The sequence below is a fragment of the Triturus cristatus genome, chromosome 3_1 (genome assembly GCF_964204655.1).
Source record: "Triturus cristatus chromosome 3_1, aTriCri1.1, whole genome shotgun sequence".
NCBI classification, from domain to species: Eukaryota; Metazoa; Chordata; class Amphibia; order Caudata; family Salamandridae; genus Triturus; species Triturus cristatus.
In genome coordinates, this window is record NC_140583.1 from 573,613,918 (window position 1) to 573,630,904 (window position 16,987).

A 16,987-nucleotide genomic window follows, 5' to 3' on the forward strand; every position below is an offset into this window, starting at 1 on the left:
AATATTAGACTGAAAGGCCGTGTTAAAAAAATTATACAGACGGTTTCTCATAACGTGGCACTGGAGTATCAAGTCCAAACCTTTGCCGAATCTCAAAACGTTAAAAGATGACCAGTAATTTTCTCTGGGAAAAGTTGCAACCCTAAGCGAAAATCATGCTTGTTCAGCGATCTTTGACTTCACCCCTTAAATTAAAACGTGCTTTGTCACCGGCATTCAAAGTTCATAAACATTTTAGCTGGTTATGTCATATGGTGAAAGGAACTACCACTTTCTTTTTTTACACTTAAAGGGGCTCGACACCAGACCACTGACTTTATATGATAGTTTAAAAAAGGGTGGCGAGACCGTTGTAAAGTTATAATTTGTGTTCTCAAGGCGAAACCTTTCAAACGTTCTTCAAACTGGAGTACTGTTCAATCGCCCTCCACTAGAGGACAGTAGAACATTCCGATTGCTGTACGTGAGTCTCGTGTTCTGTCCAGAAGCTTCTGCAGAAGGCTGATGTCACCCCTCTGGGTCAGCAGAAGAAGAAGAAGAAAAAAAACACAGAGAGCAGCCATTTTTAATCTATTTCATTGCCGTTTTAACCACCGAAAACATATTTTTATTTAAAATATGTTTGCCCGTGCATACATGCAGAGAAAACAGTGAAACGTGTAGCTAACAAAAAAAAAGACCATACTGCTGCGGAGTTCATTATCTTAATTTAAACGGAGATTGGGAAGTAGGGCAGACATGCCAACCCTCCCGATTCCGGCGGGAGACTACCGATTTCAAGGCTTGTCTCCCGATTCAAGCATCCAGAAGCCCGATTCCTCGGGGTTTCAGCTGACCGGGCTTGGTATTGTGTAACGTGCTAATTCTTCCAGCAATAGTCAGTGGCGATGCAGGGGCTCTAGAAGGGGTGAAAAACCAACAAAGCCTCATTAACAAGCTAATGGTCTTTTAAACACCTGTGAAGTTCTCGGGGGCGGCAGTGTGGGTGCCCGGGAAGCAGTTTCAGCCCCGGCTGCCACACACAGGGGGGGTGGGGGGATTGGTGTATGCACTGCCAGCAACCTGCCAGGCCAGTGCCCAACACTTGCATCGCCCTCTCTCTGCCTGCCATTGCGCTCCATGCTTCTGAAAGGAAAGAAAAAAGTGTGCATTTGCGTTTCAAATGTCTGATCCTGCAGCAGCACACTTCCAAAGCCCACACATGACAGTAACCCGATTCAAGGCCCCATTCTCCGGATTTTTTCGAAAAAATCTCCCACGTTGCTCTTCTGAAACGCTGGCATGTATGGTAGGGTGTCTACAAACATACCTTTCAAAATTAATTTAGCAGAACAATTTTAGCCTAAACGTTAGCTTTGATACATACGCACTATCCCGTGCGAACGCGTTCCACCTTCACCGTCATAGCCTATTTTTTTATTTTGAATCAAAACCAGACTCAATGGGACCCCACGGCTCTATGTAGAGAGGTTCATAATTAAAACCCCCTGCTGCGTAACAATGTTCAGTAAAACATTGCGGGAGACTGAGTCCTCGCCTGTGCTATTTCACGTATAGAACAAATGTACTCCACCTGCTGCGTAGCGGCTGTTTTGCCAACGTTTGTTATATTAAAACCCCCATTCTGTTCGATAAAAGAACCTGGTCTCAAAATCTCTCTGTTGTTCAACATTTAGTTTTGCACCACTGACCACGCTGTCCCAGAACATGCAGCGCGGGGGAATGGATTGCTCTAGCAAGCACTGAACCGTATTTTAAGCAATTAAGTGTAAAAACATTCGCGATGAAGTCCGGCGTTTGAAAAACTGAAATATGTAGTCCTGAAACAAATCAAACTTAACCACGCATAATAGCAATAATCTCACACGTGGAGAAAAAGTTTCGCTAGATCTTGGAAACAACGCTATTGCAGTCTACGCAGAGCAGGCAACGCCATCTTTACATTATTGTCGAGATTGCTGCTGATCCGTGAACGTGCTCAGCGAAACAAAGCAGCTGCTCTAGTCGAGAGGGTGGGTGGTGCCATTCTTCAAGACAAATCTTTCAATTTACGCCCTTCCCCCACAAGAAGCAAGGCTCGAAGCAAACCACGTGCTGCTGGAAAAAAAAATCCTCGCTGTACTCAAATCAGATAAAAGCAAACGCTTCCGGCCCCGTTGCAACGCTCAAAGCAGAGGCTTCAAGAGTAACACAAGAGAGAAACACAATTATTAAAGAAACTATCGGCTATTTTTGTGCCCCTGTTCTGCCAACGAATTGTAGTTGATCTCATTTCCCTTCACTATTATCCATCCTCCAATATTGAGCTCACTCTTCCTATTGATCATGATGTCAGGGTGTGAGAGTTCATTTGAAAGCCAAGGACTACTGTTCGAAGCGACACATAATAGAAAACTGGTGTCCCTATGACATAAAGCCATCTGGTCACTCTACCCTTTTGTCTTAACACATTTCTCCAAGCGTGAAGCTTTGAGCATTGTTTCTGAAGTAAGACCTCACCATTAAAGGTGTGTGAGGCATTGTGGAAGATTTCTTTTATTTACAGTCCTGCCAAGTATCACGCATCATGCGTTAGACTATCGCATTACAGTGTTGTTCGCCGCATCACTGCATTGAAATGCATTGTCACGCATTACAGTCTGAGTCATTTCACCTTAGCTGTCAAGTCGTTCACGCTACCTACTTTGTTAAAATAAAGCTGGAGTGTCTGGCAGAGCTCTGTGGCATGGGTGCGCAGCTCCCGCAGGCTTGGGGGCTCAGCTGGCTGCTACACTGTATCAATATAGCAGGGAGGGGTTTCCTGCCAAGGCGCCTCTCTGACCGACCTCACCTCGTGTGATGCAGTCAGAGACTTCTTTCGGCGCACAACGGGGACGTCACCTCCTGCTAGTGCTGCCACCGACTGCTGCAGTTGTTTGTGAGACTGGGAAGCTGCCTAGGTGATTGGAGCACGTCACAGCAGCTCCACTAGCACCTGATGGTTGCTGTAAATATTAAATGATGACCATCACACCACCGTGAATTGCCGAGGGAGTGACGCTGCCGCAGCCAAGACTGGACCGGCACCGCGGTAAACCCATTGCCATAGCTTTGGCCTCGCAAGTTAGACAGTGGGTGCTGCAGGCAGCCATGTGTGTGTGTGCTAATTTGGTAATATAACGATGGCTGCCGCCACATTGGTTTCTGATTGCACTCTCTTCAGTGCACTTTGAGCATAATCTGCTACTACATTGTAAACTTACTGCCAATTTCCTTTTAAAAAGATGGGTGGCGTGAACAGTAGTTCTAAAGCATGCCTTTGCTTTTCTGAATGATTTTCATGACTGCAGAGCCACTTATGTCACAGGGAAATACCTACTGCGTAGCATTCTGGCCTGTACGGAAGCCCACAGATAGAGTGACAGACCTGGTTGTGTAATAACAGAGGCCTTTTATTCACGCCCTGCCAGGGGACTCCCCCGCCTCCACTGGCACAGGCTGCCCCAGTTCCTTTCAGGCTGCCTTGCTCCGGAAAAACGTAGTGTGCGGGGTGCACTGCCACATGGCCCCGTGGCTCTCTGCCCGGCAGGAGAACTGCCCATGAAAGGCTCGGTGGTAGCTGATGAATGAGCGGTGACCCTGGTTTGGCCTGCTGCCCCTCTCTAACTTCCTCTTCTGTCACTGCTCCTACCCCAGCCCTCAGTACACTGATCAAGCCATTAGCCCCTCTTCTCTCCTGAACTCGACCCACCCGAAACACTCAGCCCCCTCAGTATCCCAGAATTTATATACAATGCAGTGGAGAATAATCATTTCTTAATTTGCATAATGTGCTAGAGAGGAAACCACATGCCTACAATTATCTTACGAAAACTATAAATATGTAAACACGTTTCTAGGCCAGTTTGTGAGCTACAGTTCATCTTGGATTCGTAAATTGTACTTCCATCCTCTTCTGTGTTGCTGCTAGCTTTCCAGTTTCATGTTACTGCCCAGTTGTGGAGAAGTAACTGCCGCAAACATACTTGTAAATGTAGTGGTGCAGGAGAAAGCACTTGGCGGCCTCGGTTTTTGATGCTTTGAAGCAGTTTTAAGATCGTATTAGAGTTTTTTGGTTCCTCAAATGGGTGTAATTTCTGTAATTCATGTTTCACTTGTCTTCACTGCTTGCTTTTTGATTGCGAGAAAGTGTCACTCATAGTTCTTGAATGCCACTCATAATTACAGTGAAATTATGAAAATGTTACAGATAAGCAATCTGAAACCTTGGCAGCTATGTATTTATTTTACCCACACAAAACCTTAGCAATTCAGCAATTATAGTTTTCTCAAGTAACTATAACCCATGCCCTAAGGTAACTATAATTCGCACCCCCGCCATGCACAGTTTTCTCATCAATAATTTCACTGCAAATGTTGCAGTGATATCAATGATGTCATAAAAGCTGTCGTGACTGGTGTAATATGTGGCGTCATCAGCAGTGCATGGCGAGGGCCTGGATTATTGATACCTTAGGGCATGAGGTATAGGTACTTGAGATAACTATAACTGCTGAATTTCTATGGTTTTGTGTGTGTAAAATCTGAACTGAACTTTAACATGCCTGTAACCTTTGTTTTTTTCTGTGAATTACAAAGGTTTTATACATTCTATTTCCTAACTATAACGTTCCTGTAACCTTTGTTTTCTTTCAGTAAATTTCTACTTTTTAAAATAATATTTCCTAACTATAAAGTGGCTGTATAGGTGTGTGAATGGGTGTGCGGCTGGTTTTCATGGTCTCTGAATAGGTGTCTGGCTGTATGGGTGAGTAAGTGGTTGTGTGAGTGGCTATATATGTGTGCACATGAGTGGGTATATGAGTGCCTGTGTGGGTCTGTGAGTGGATATGTGAGTTGTTCTCTGGATCTGTTATTGGGGTGTATGTGGCGGTATGGGTGTGTGAATGGGTGTTCAAGTGGTTTTCGTGGGTCTTTGAATGGGTGTGTGACTGGCTGTATGGGTGTATGAGTGGATGTGCGAGTAGTTATTGAAGTATGTAGGTGTATCTATGTGGTGGGTGTGTGAGTGGGTGCATAAGTGGCTATGTGGGTCTGTGAGTGGGTGTGTCACTAGCTATATGAGTGTGTACATGGGAGAGTGTCTGAACGGTTGCGTGGGTCTGTGAGTGGATGTTTGAGTAGTTCTCAGGGTCTCTAAGTGGGTATGTGAGTGGCTGTATGAGTGTGTGAATTTGTGTGTGTGTGGTTTCTGGGTCTATGGGTGTGTGAGTGAGTGTATGGGTGTTTGAGTGGGTATGTGAGTGGTTTTATGGTTGTCTGACTGTGTGTGTGAGTAGCTGTATGGGTGTGTGAGTGGTTGTGTGGGTGTGTGAGTGGTTGTGTGGGTGTGCAAGTGGGTGTGTGAGTGCCTGTATGGGTTTTTGAGGGGCTCTCTGAGTAGATGTATCAGTGACTTTATGGGTGTGTGAGTGGGTGTGTAAGTGGCTGTATGGATGTGTGATTGGTTGTGTGTGTGGTTGTGTGAGTTCGTGAGAGTGGGTCTTTGAGTCGGGGTAAGTATTTTTTTAATTGGAGTTTGGATCTGTGGATTCGCTGCAGATTCATGTGGGGGCTTCGCTGAGGGCCAATGTGGATCTGCGGATCCTCAAACGCCAAAAAACGTATTTGGACAATTTGTTGCCCATGAGAGGTCCTTCACAGACCCCTTAATCAATCACATGGGGTCAGAATACCTCTATCCTGACTACTTTTATCCTATTCCCCCTCCGGAACCGTGTCCCAATTCACAAAATGACAGCCGCAACTTTTCATTCTGGTTGCAGTCAGCAAATCATGGCATTGCGCTTGGATTCGTGGCTAGAAATACAGAAATATGTTTTCTTTAATAACTCCAAAAATACTGAACATTTACATAAAATTACAAAAGCGTTCATTTCAAACTAAGATCTAGCTTTCTACCAAATTATTTTGAATTCCATTCAGTTGGCTGGGCTTTAGTTGTGTTCCAAAATCCCTAAAGAGAATTGCATGGGGAAAACGTGTTTTTGGACCTCCACTTTTTCTTGACTCCCCGTTTGACAAATCACCTTGAAAACTTTCCAACAGCAGATGAAGTGTCTAGCAAACTAGCTTTGAACATTCATGAAGGGAAGCTTGTGTTTGCTCCCACTTGACAGGAGCATTTTAAAAGCTGACGCCAAGCGGGAGTGAACACAGAGTCTGCTCCCAGCAGGCTGAAGCTTTAGAAATGCTCCTGCATGCTGGGAGCAGACTTGTGATCTGTTTCAGTGCAGACAGTGAAGCAGAACACATATTGATTGTGCCCTGAGGGAGCAGCATAAATAGTTTTTCCTTCTGGGCAGGAACAATTCTGGCCCCCACAGCACGAGGTGCTCTGCAGAAGCCGCAGGGGCTCCTCCCGTGGCCCCCAGCATCTGCTTGTGAGTGCCCTGGATGGGCACCATTATAGGATCAGGGAGGAGAGTCCCGCGGCCCCTTCCCTTTAAAATAAAAACGTCCATAGGCAAAGGAGTCCCCATGACTAATGAGGTGCGTGTGTGATGGGGGGCCAGAGGCCCCCTTCCTCTTTAAAAAAAATACAGGCCTGGCGGATTAGGTCCATAGAAACTAATAAGATTCAGGGAGGGGGGCATACCTACCTTTACTTTTATTTTAATTTTAGCCTCAGGTGATGGGGTTCCTGGGGTCTAATTAGGCTCAGGGGGGGAACACCACTGCCTTTATTAATTGCTCAGCTCCAGGGGAAGGGGTTCCCGGGGCCTGATAGGGCACAGATTTTTGCACGTTTATTTTTAAGCACTCCATTATTTCACTTGACCTTCCCAGCTGACTAGGGGTGATATACACAGTGAAATCTCTGTTGAATTTGGAAGGCTGACAAATGCCAAGCATTGTTTGGTCAGTGAAGTGAGTCTCATTATCACTGTTTATGGATAGTACAAGGCCAAACCGACGTATAAAGTCTTTACGCAGTATTTTTGTTACTGTCTTTGCAGCGGCTTTAATACAGGGATCGGCTTCTACCCAGCCTGAAAACATACAAACAATAACAAGTACATATTTATAATTGTGACATTTAGGCAAGTTCATAAAATCCTCTTTAATATTTACAAATTGCCCCCATGGTGTTGGATGGGCAGCCTGCGTAGTTTGAGCTGCTTTATCTACATTATAGGGTTGAAAAATGACGCAGCCATATCAATACTGCTGTGCCACGTTAAGGAAATTTGGGACGAACCAATCTATTCTATAGTAACAATCATTCCCCCCTTGCTGACATGCAATTCCATGAATGCCATAAATGTTCCAAATGTAACCTACCTTTCTTCCACCTCCCCAGTTGTTTCTCGCCTTCCGATGTGTTATGTTGTAGCTTAGCAACCTCTTGCAAGGTTGCCATTCAAGAGTCACAATGGGGGAAGAGAGGAAGCATCAGATTAGAGAGAATGAAAGGGCCTCAGCTCTAGCTGCTGAATCAGCCAGAGCATTTCCACAAGTAATTTAACCATGGCCATATTAGTGCGCTGCCCACTTTATGGCAGCAATTTCATAGCGTAGTTGAAGGGCATCTAGCAGGGGGGCTACATAGGGGCCATTTTTAATTTGCCTCCACTGGAAGGGAGGAAGCCCCATTGCTTCCACTGATGTCCATAGTCATATACTGCTCTCAAGGCATAATGAGAATCAGTGTAAATGTTGGCTGATTTACCTTTGGCCAAAATACAAGGTCTGCTTAGAGCAGTATACTCAGACAGCTGAGTGGAGTGGACAGGGGGCAAGGGGTCACTCTCTGTGATCTCAAGCTGGACACATACTGCGTAACCAATCAACCACAGTCATTGTGTAAACAAGAGCCATCCAGATTAAAGACCAGGTCAGGATTGTGGAATGGGATTTGAAAATGGGAATGTCTTTAAGATCGCTACGAGATATTGCCAAGTAGGCTGTGGCGGTGAGGCAGTCATGCTGCCCACTTACCTGGGGGCTAGGTAAGAGAGAGGTACTGTGACCTGCAGATAACAATAGAATCTCATATCGGGTGAGTCGCATACTAGATAAATGTTGGATTTTGTAGCTCAGTAAAAGTGACACTACTCAGTGTGGGAAGGATACAGTGAGGGTAGACCCCAGGATTACAGCCTCAGACAGTTGCACCATGATGGCAGCCATGGCCATCGCACATAGGCAAAGTAGTAATCCAGTGGCTATGGTATCTAGGGCCTTGCTGTAAAACGCTACTGTGCAGTGCCTGTCACCATGCATCTGAGTTAGTACCCCTGAGGCAAAAACGCCCTTCTCATGGCAGTAGAGGGTAAATGTAAATGTTTCTAGTAATTAGGGAGACCCAAAAGTGGGACACAAGAGAAAGCTTGCTCTAATGCAGTGAAAGCCTGTCCAGTTTAACGGTTCAAGTGTATGAAGGTGGGTGAGAATCTGAAGGGGTTTTCTGAGGGAGGCATATCTCGGAATCCATTGGAGACATTAACCTGCCACCCCAAGGAATGTTCTCATTTGGAAGACCCTGGGAGGTTGGGGAACTTTAAGAATGGCTTCAATCCTAGAGGCAGGCAGATGCCAATGTACTGCAGATATATAATGTCCCAAATAAATAACTTTTGACAGGCAAAGTTGCAGCTTCTCTTTAGATGTGTTGTGCCCTTTCAGAGCTAAGGCAGTGAAAAGTATTAGAGAATCCTTCTTGTAAGCTTCAAGTGATGGTGAAGACAAGAGGAAGTCGATCACATACTGTAGAAGCACAGACCCTAGAATAAATTTGACTTCATCTAAATCCTGTTTCCGAATCTCGGACAACAGGGAAGATAATTGGGTAAACCTCTGGGCTGCCTTGTAAATGTGTGCTGGCCATTTTAAAACGTGAAAGCGAATAGGAACTAGCTTTCTGGATGTATGGCGATAGAGTAGAATACTGAGCGGAGGGTGTGGCTTTACTCCGATGGCATGGGAATCAGAATGCGGTGCTCCCGCCGATTGATCCCCATCAAACAGCATCCTGACACAGATAGCCGGCTCAGGGGTTTCCAAATGAAGGAGAAATACTACCTCGCATCACTGGCGCCTGTGAGAGAAGCATAAACTGGCATTTGGGGCTGTTGGGGTATGAGACAGGACCGAGCGGAGGATGACCCAGGATGGCAACTGCTTCTGGCTTGAGGGATGCATGGGGGCACAATGGCACAAATGAGATTTAAAAGCCTCAGACACCACTTAGTTGAGGAGTGGCTTAGCCAGATTTGGCAAGCCCAGAGCCTTGACCTGCAGCTCAATGATGACTGCATTGTTTGTTGTGCCTGCAGACGGACCGCCCAGGCACTGAGAAAGTGTGCCACGGCCCATGCGATATGGGCAAAAAAGAGTGATGGACCGCCACAATACCTGGCATGTTCCTGACCGCAGCTGGCCCTAAGGCGACAATTGTGCTACCCACATCACATACTGGTAAGTTAACCCGCATAGACACAGAGAAACAGAGCTGAGGCCCGTGCAGCATGGAGAAGGAGCACTAGTAAACAGAGAGGGTTGTCAGCACACAGGATCGCGGAGTGGGACCCAAGCGGAGGGAGAGGTCTTCGGTGGAGGGCCAATGTAATTCCATCCACAACCCCTGCCACCCAGAGCAGCAGATTGGCATGCAGCTGGCCCGGACTGCGATCGGCGGTTGGACTCCTGCCACACTTGAAGTACAGCACAGGTTATAGAGACACTTCGTGGGTGATAGCAGCCCTGGGGTGAGAACAGCAGAGTGGGGATTTTGAGAACTGAGACCCTACAGTGGACCTCACAGGTGCCACGAGGACGAGGCTTCAAGATGGTAGCCATATGTGACATGTGGAGAGTCGGTAGGAGTGGAGGGGTGCTTGTTTAGGAGCGGCCGACAGTGCCAACTTGGGTACCTGCCAAACAACAGGGATGATCAAAGGAGGTGCTAAGACGAGGACACCAGAGAAAGGACAGCTGGGCTCATTATCCTGAATGGGAGCTATGTGAATAAAAATAGAGGGCCTCATCAATTGACAGTGATTTTGGGTGGTGGAGGTTGGCAGAAAGCAGAGGTGACTGCTGAGAGTCAGCACAGAAGGAGATTCTATGAGGGAGTATGATGAACAGTACACCCCACTGGTGAGTGAGCTCTGTTGAGAGGGTACTTGCCCAATCTCCCCTTCTTTCTGGCATGTCTGCTGAGGTGGTGTCACAGGCCTTGATCGGCTGTAGGATACTCACTTTGCTCAGGGGCAGCCCAACCATGGATTTTGTGCAAGATGGGAATCTCTGGGGATCAATAAAGGATGAGCAGCATACAAGGGAAAAGCAACTAGACCACACCGGTGAGTGCGTTCTGGCAAGAGGGCACTTGTCCAATCTTCCCTCCTCTTCCTGGCTTGACAGTCTGCTGTGGCAGTGTCATAGGCCACTATTGGCAGTAGGATACCCGCTGTAGTCAGGGGCCACCAAATAAGAGACTTTTTGCTCAGGGGAAATCTCTATGGGGATTAATGAATGAGGAGCGACAAGTTACAGGACTTCAGAGTTTCCCAGGGACATAGCGTGTGCAGAGGAAGGACAGCACTAAGCGCTGCCCGAGAGGGCCACAAGAACTACAACAATCTATATCTCGGGTGTTGGTGAATACTGCCACCCTCCTCCCCCACCCGAACAATGGAGAAAATTGCCAACAAGAGAGACCAGGACACAAGCACTGCATCCGTCGGAGTGACCGTGGACTCTAGGCGGGAGGACGGTGATGCGGGGCCTGGGTCCCCTGGGGACCTCACACAGCAGGACATCATGCATGCCATTGATGCCTCTAGAAGCTCTAGAGACTAAAATAGACACCCTGGTGATGGATCTTGGACTTCTGAGAGACAATTATCGCCGCTTGGCTGAACACGTCACCACGACAGAAAGGGGCCTAGCAGATTTACCGCCAGTGTTGATGTCAGTGTTTGAGCAGCTTGCCACCCTTGAAACCAAGGTACGCTCGCTGGAACTGAGGGTGGAGGATGCGGAAAATAGATCGCGTCGGAACAATACCAGAGTGGTGGACCTGCCAGAGAAAGCAGAAGGGAATAGCATGGTGGCATACCAAGAACGATGGTTCCTGGAGGAGGTAGCAGTGGAGGGTCTTTCCACATTTTTCGCTCTGGAGCGAGGCCATAGAGTGACAGCGAGACTTCCACTCCTGGGGCCCCCGTGACCTGTTGTGGCCTGTTTGTTATACTATGAAGATAGAGACCACATACTACACCTGGCCAGGCACAAAGGGCACCTCACTGTAGAGAACAGTATCGCTCAAATCTTCCCAGACTTCTCGTGGGAAGTGCAAAGCCAACAATCGCCCTTCCTGGAAGCGAAAAAAAAGGCTCAGACAGCAGGGTACCCAGTATGCAAATGATCCTCCTGGCCAAGCTAAGAGTGGGGACAGCGGGGGTATGCAATTCTTCCAAACCCAGCAATAAGTATAGAACTGGTTAGACCAGGGGGCACAACCTGGACCCAGCCAAAACACTTGCAGTGGGCGCCCTTCCATGGTCAGAGCAAAAAGCAGAACTCAGATTTGCAACATTGCTGTCCTTACAGCAGATGAAGTTTGACAGCAACGGCAGCGAGCAATGGAGGTGGTGATCTCACATAGAGACAGTGGAGCAGGTCCTCCGCCAATAGAGGAAGACTCAGAGGCATGAGACTCTGATAATAGGTCCACTGCAACAGGAGAATTGAGTCTAGAACTGCCTAAAGTGACCACAGGCCATTTGATAGACTTGGAGGGTAGGTATGTGGTAGTGATGGGCCAACTGAATTGTCTAGTTATAGCACTCATAATCATCTATGCCCCAAACATTGAGCAGAGAACATTCTTGGCTGCCTTATTGGGAACATTGGCCCCCTACCTAATTCGTTTTTGACGATACTGGAGGAGACTTCAACTGCATGGCAGACCCCTATTTGGACTGCCCGCACTCTCCACTGAGGGTCGTTGCCTACTTGTCCTGGGAAATGGGAGTTGGGCCAAATGTTATATTTTGAATGCATGGGAAAACGTGAGATGTGTCCCCAGGGATACAGTCACAAAGGCTTTCACTAGGAAGTCAGTGAAGGGAGGCGGGTTCACACTCTGAGAGCAGAGCCATCTGAGTGATCACATGGTGGAGGAATGGCTACCCCCACAACCTATAAATTACTTTCCTGAAACATTGGAGGGATGCACACAATGACAAAATGCTATAAAGTATCTTCTTACCTAAACAAGAGAGGTATACAAATCGCGCTCTTACAAGAGATGCACCTAACAGCTAAAGAGGGAGCAGTGCTACAGAGACAGTGGAGAGGTCAAGATTATTACATCACTTTCACGGATACACTGATTTGACTCAGGGTGCCATTCCAACACACAGGCCATTTGATAGACTTGCAGGGCAGGTATGTGGTAGTGACGGGCCAACTGGATGGTCCACTCATAGCACTCATAATCATCTATGCCCCAAACATTGGGCAGGGAACATTCTTGGCTGCCTTATTGGGAACATTGGCCCCCTACCTAATTTGTTTGACGATACTGGAGGAGACTTCAACTGCATGGCAGACCCCTATTTGAGCTGCCCGCACCCTCCACTGAGGGACTCACCAGTAGCAAGAATGGCCCAGCTCTTTAAGGACTGGCAAAATAGGTGGGGGCTGATAGACACTTGGAGACAAACACAGTCGCAGAAGAGAGACTACTCTTTCTTCTCAAGCCTACACAAATTACATAAAAGGTTAGACACATTTCTATGCACCCTAGATGTCCACACCCTGGCCCTCGAGATGGAATATCTAGCCCGAACAATATCAGACCACAACTGTGAGAAGTTGGCCTGGTATATGCTGTTCACTAGTTAAAGTGACCACCTTGTACCATGCCAAGCAACCCTTATGGTGTGGTTGTAAGTCAACCTTTTCGGACTAGCTGCCCTAGTGGTAGCGTAGGCTAAGCAGTCTTTGAGGCTTAACTCGTTAAAGCGTGTTAAGCAAGCTGTTTTACCATATGTAACCCCCCTTTATACCAATGAAAGGACACCACACAGATATATATTCAAAATATATATGTATTTATTACTCAAAGTATCCCCTAGACTCTTTATGAGCACAGGAGCACAAATCGTTAAACAAGACAATGTTATAATATACAGAAGTTGCACTTTATATGGATAGGCCCTGGTGGCCGATCAAACCATATACTAAAATAGTGGTATAAGTACCACGAACAGGAAAGGGAAAAGGCCTAGAGCCTCTAGAATCGCTGGGCCTACAAGGAGCTAACTTCAATTAGTGACCAGGAGGTCCACGGGTCGCGTGTGCAGTGAGGAAAGTTACACGCGTGCTCCCATAGGTTTCCAATGGGTGCGTAAAAGTTCAAAAGTTACTGCTAGAAGGGTCTTCTGGATGGACTACGAATTTAAGATTCAAAACACAGACACTAGAGATGTTTCTCTACACTTGGGCACCGGAGTGCCAGCTTTACCTCACCCACAGGAAGCGGGTGCATAGGTCTCGAAGTGCGTCGGGTTTCTTCTATCGATTCAATGGAGCCTGATGACAAAGATGCTGCAGGCGGTCGGTCCAGAAGAGATGCGGTGGATCCAAGAGTGGATCGGAGTTGTAGAAGACCTGAAAGCAGAGGGGACAGTGTTCACAGTCACTAGCCAGTGACCGGCGTGGCACCAGGTAGGTACCAGGCGATGTCGGGTGCAAACAGGTGATGAGGTGTAGCTTGTCTCCGCAGCCACGTGGTCCCTGAAGGTCAACGACGTCCAGGAGTCGGTTCACAAGCTGTCCCACGCAGGCTCTCGCTGTCGGCGGTGTCGGCGACTCGAAAGAAGCAAACAAGCCTTGGCAAAGGCAGGAGTCGTGGAAAGAGAGGAAAGCTGATTGTTCTGACCAGCAAGGTCAGAGGGGCTGCTCTTTTGGATAGCAGCTAGGGCCAGTCTGGAGCAACCAGACCAGTGTCGTTGATTTTAAGTTAGATCGCCAAAATGGCCACTAGCCAACGGGCCAGGGACCGGGCAGGCGCGTCGAGATGCAAAGTGCAGAGGGGCCCCACATAGATCGTGGAGATGCTGGAGGGCTCACCTTTGGTGCAGATGCTGCTCGGTGGTTGGGCTTCTCAGGACCCAAAGCACAACTTGGAGGGAGCCTCTGTTGTCGCGCTTGCAGCTTGTCGTCGGTCTTTCAAGATGGCTGGCTCCACGTGTCTCGGTGCCTCCACGGTTTCCGTCTTTTCAGGGACTGTGGATCGGGCAGTGAGAGGTCTGGAGGTCCAGGTCTTGTCAGGCTCTGGGCTCGAGCTCCGGCGGGAGGCGGCGGCAAAGCAGACGTTGAATAGCTGGTTGGTGCTTGCGTTAGCAAGATGGTCACTCCCTGACCATAGGGGAGATTTCCTTCTGTCCTCTGTGCAGCAGAGCATCGAAGTTCCCGTCTTCTTCTTTGTAGTAAGTTGATTCCAGGATGTCTGAAGTCTTAGGACACAGCTCCTACCTTTAAGCGGATTCTAGGGGCCGGACTACCTGCTAGGTCCCTCCCTAAGGGTGGGACCAGGAAGCGGGGTGGTTACACCCCCAATCCTTTGTCCAGCTCGCCCCAGGTCCGGGGCTGGTGTGCCCCAGGACCGGTTTGAATTGGCATATGCACCGAGGCTCCTTGTGAGCCTCAGGCATGTCTGATTCCTTTCAAGCCCTACCTGACCAATACACAAAATCCTGTCTGGGGTGGTGCTCGCACCTCCCCTGGCAGGAAACCCTTTGTCCACGTCTCCCAAGCTGGAAAGACTCCCAGCAGCAGGAGGGCAGACTTGTGTCTGTGGTGGCAGCATCCATTTTGTGGAGCTGAGGCTATGTCTGATTTTACCCGGGTTTCAGGTACTGTACATGTCGTGTCCCTCTAGAAGGGTGGAATGCTAACCCCGTCGCCAGAATTGGCGAGGGGTTAGTATTCCAATTCGTATGACACCTTACTCGACATGTTTTGATAAAGCCAAACCAAAGATAGCATTTAACCGCGAGGTTCATAATGCACTTAAGAGTATATGGTATGCCGATATCTGGAAACGGTAGAAGGAAGTTGTTCCGACCACTGCAGACAGGCTCAGCTCATGCCAGAGCACCATCTCACATGGAACCAAGCACTCTGCCTTCAGGATTGTTAAGGCCTGCCATAGGAGGGACTTATAGGTTACCAGGTGTCCCATTTAAGGTTAGGTATAGGCATACTACACCTAAGTAAGAGGTGGTTACACCAACTTACCCCAGCTGAGTGATCAGCCAGTTGTGTCAAATTTGTTAGGCCAGACCTGGGGTGGCATAATACATGCTTCAGCCCCTGGTAGGCCTTAGATACACCAATGCCCTGGGTACCTAGTGTACACTGGTACAGGGGCTCACAGGGTGATCCAATTCCAATTGGTTATGCACCTAGGGTGCATAGTGTCAATTTAGTTAGAGAGAACAGCAGGCTGGGGGTCTGATTAGCAGGCCCACAGTCTCAATATGTCAAAAACCAGTGAAGCAAAAAGCAAAAATTTGGGGTGACCATAGGATAGCAGACCCTACTCTCCTACACAACCCCCCCCCAAACGCAGGGACATTAAACTAGCCTTGACCAGTCTCGTCTTCATGTCCTAAGTGGAAGTACCTGGAGAGACCATCTGCATTCCCATGATCTGTACCTGGCCGGTGCTCCACTGTAAAGTCCATCCCCTGTAGGGAAATGGACCACCTAATCAGTTTGGGGGTTTCACCCTTCATCTGATTTAGCCTAGCCACAAGAGGGGCTTATGGTCGGTCTGAATCTTGAAGTGAGTGCCAAACAAGTATCGCCTCAGCTTCTTCAGGGCCCACACCACAGCAAAGGCCTCCCTCTCAATAGCTGGCCAATTCTTCTCTCTGGGGGTCAACCTTCTGCTAATAAAAGCAATGGGTTGGTCTTGACCATCTACATTAAGTTGTGACAGCACAGCTCCCACACCCAACTCAGAAGCATCTGTTTGGACAATAAACTCTTTGGAGTAGTCAGGACTTTTCAGGATAGGTGCAGAGCACATGGCCTTCTTCAGGTCTCCAAATGCCTTTTGACAGCTTACTGTCCACTGAACCTTTTTGGGCATCTTCTTGGATGTCAGATCATTAAGAGGAGTCACAATGGACCCATAGTTCTTAACAAACTTCCTGTAGTACCCAGTCAAGCCCAAGAAAGCTCGAACTTGAGTCTGGGTGGTTGGAGGAGACCAGTCCTTGATGGATTGTATCTTACTCTCCAGTGGTTGAACTTGGCCTCCACCTACAAGGTGGCCCAAATACACAACCTTACTCTGCCCTATCTGGCACTTAGTAGCCTTGATAGTGAGGCCTGCCTTTTGCAGAGCCTCAAGTACCTTCTTCAGGTGGATCAGGTGATCCTCCCAGGTGGAGCTAAAGACAGCAATGACATCAAGATATGCTGCACAAAAGTCATCCAACCCAGTAAGGACTTGATTCACCAACCTTTGGAAGGTAGCAGGTGCATTCTTCAGACCAAAGGGCATCACCAAAAATTGATAATGCCCACCTGGGGTTGAGAATGCTGTTTTGGCCTTGGACTCCTCAGCTAACCTGATTTGCCAATAGCCAGCTGTCAAATCAAATGTGCTCAAAAACTTAGCAGAAGCCAGTTTATCTATGAGCTCATCTGCCCTTGGAATAGGATGTGCATCTGTCCTAGTGACAGCATTGAGTCCTCTGTAATCCACACAGAACCTCATCTCTCTCTTGCCATCTTTGGTGTGAGGTTTGGGGACCAGAACCACTGGGCTAGCCCAGGGGCTCTCTGAGGGCTCAATGACACCCAGTTCCAGCATTTTGTGTACCTCAGCCTTTATACAGTCCCTGACGTGGTCAGGTTGTCTGTAAAGCTTGTTCTTTACAGGCAGACTGTCACCAGTGTCCACCACATGGGTACA

General features: G+C 47.9%; 1 long non-coding RNA gene across 1 annotated transcript in view; it reads right to left on the bottom strand.

The window, feature by feature from the left end:
* Positions 1–390: 390 nt before the first annotated feature.
* The window catches only part of LOC146860579 (uncharacterized), a 175,397-nt gene continuing 158,800 nt past the window's right edge, over positions 391–16,987 (bottom strand). Inside the window, exon 3 of the long non-coding RNA XR_014979178.1 lies at positions 391–515. This is a non-coding gene — a long non-coding RNA (uncharacterized LOC146860579). The remainder of the gene's footprint in view (positions 516–16,987) is intronic.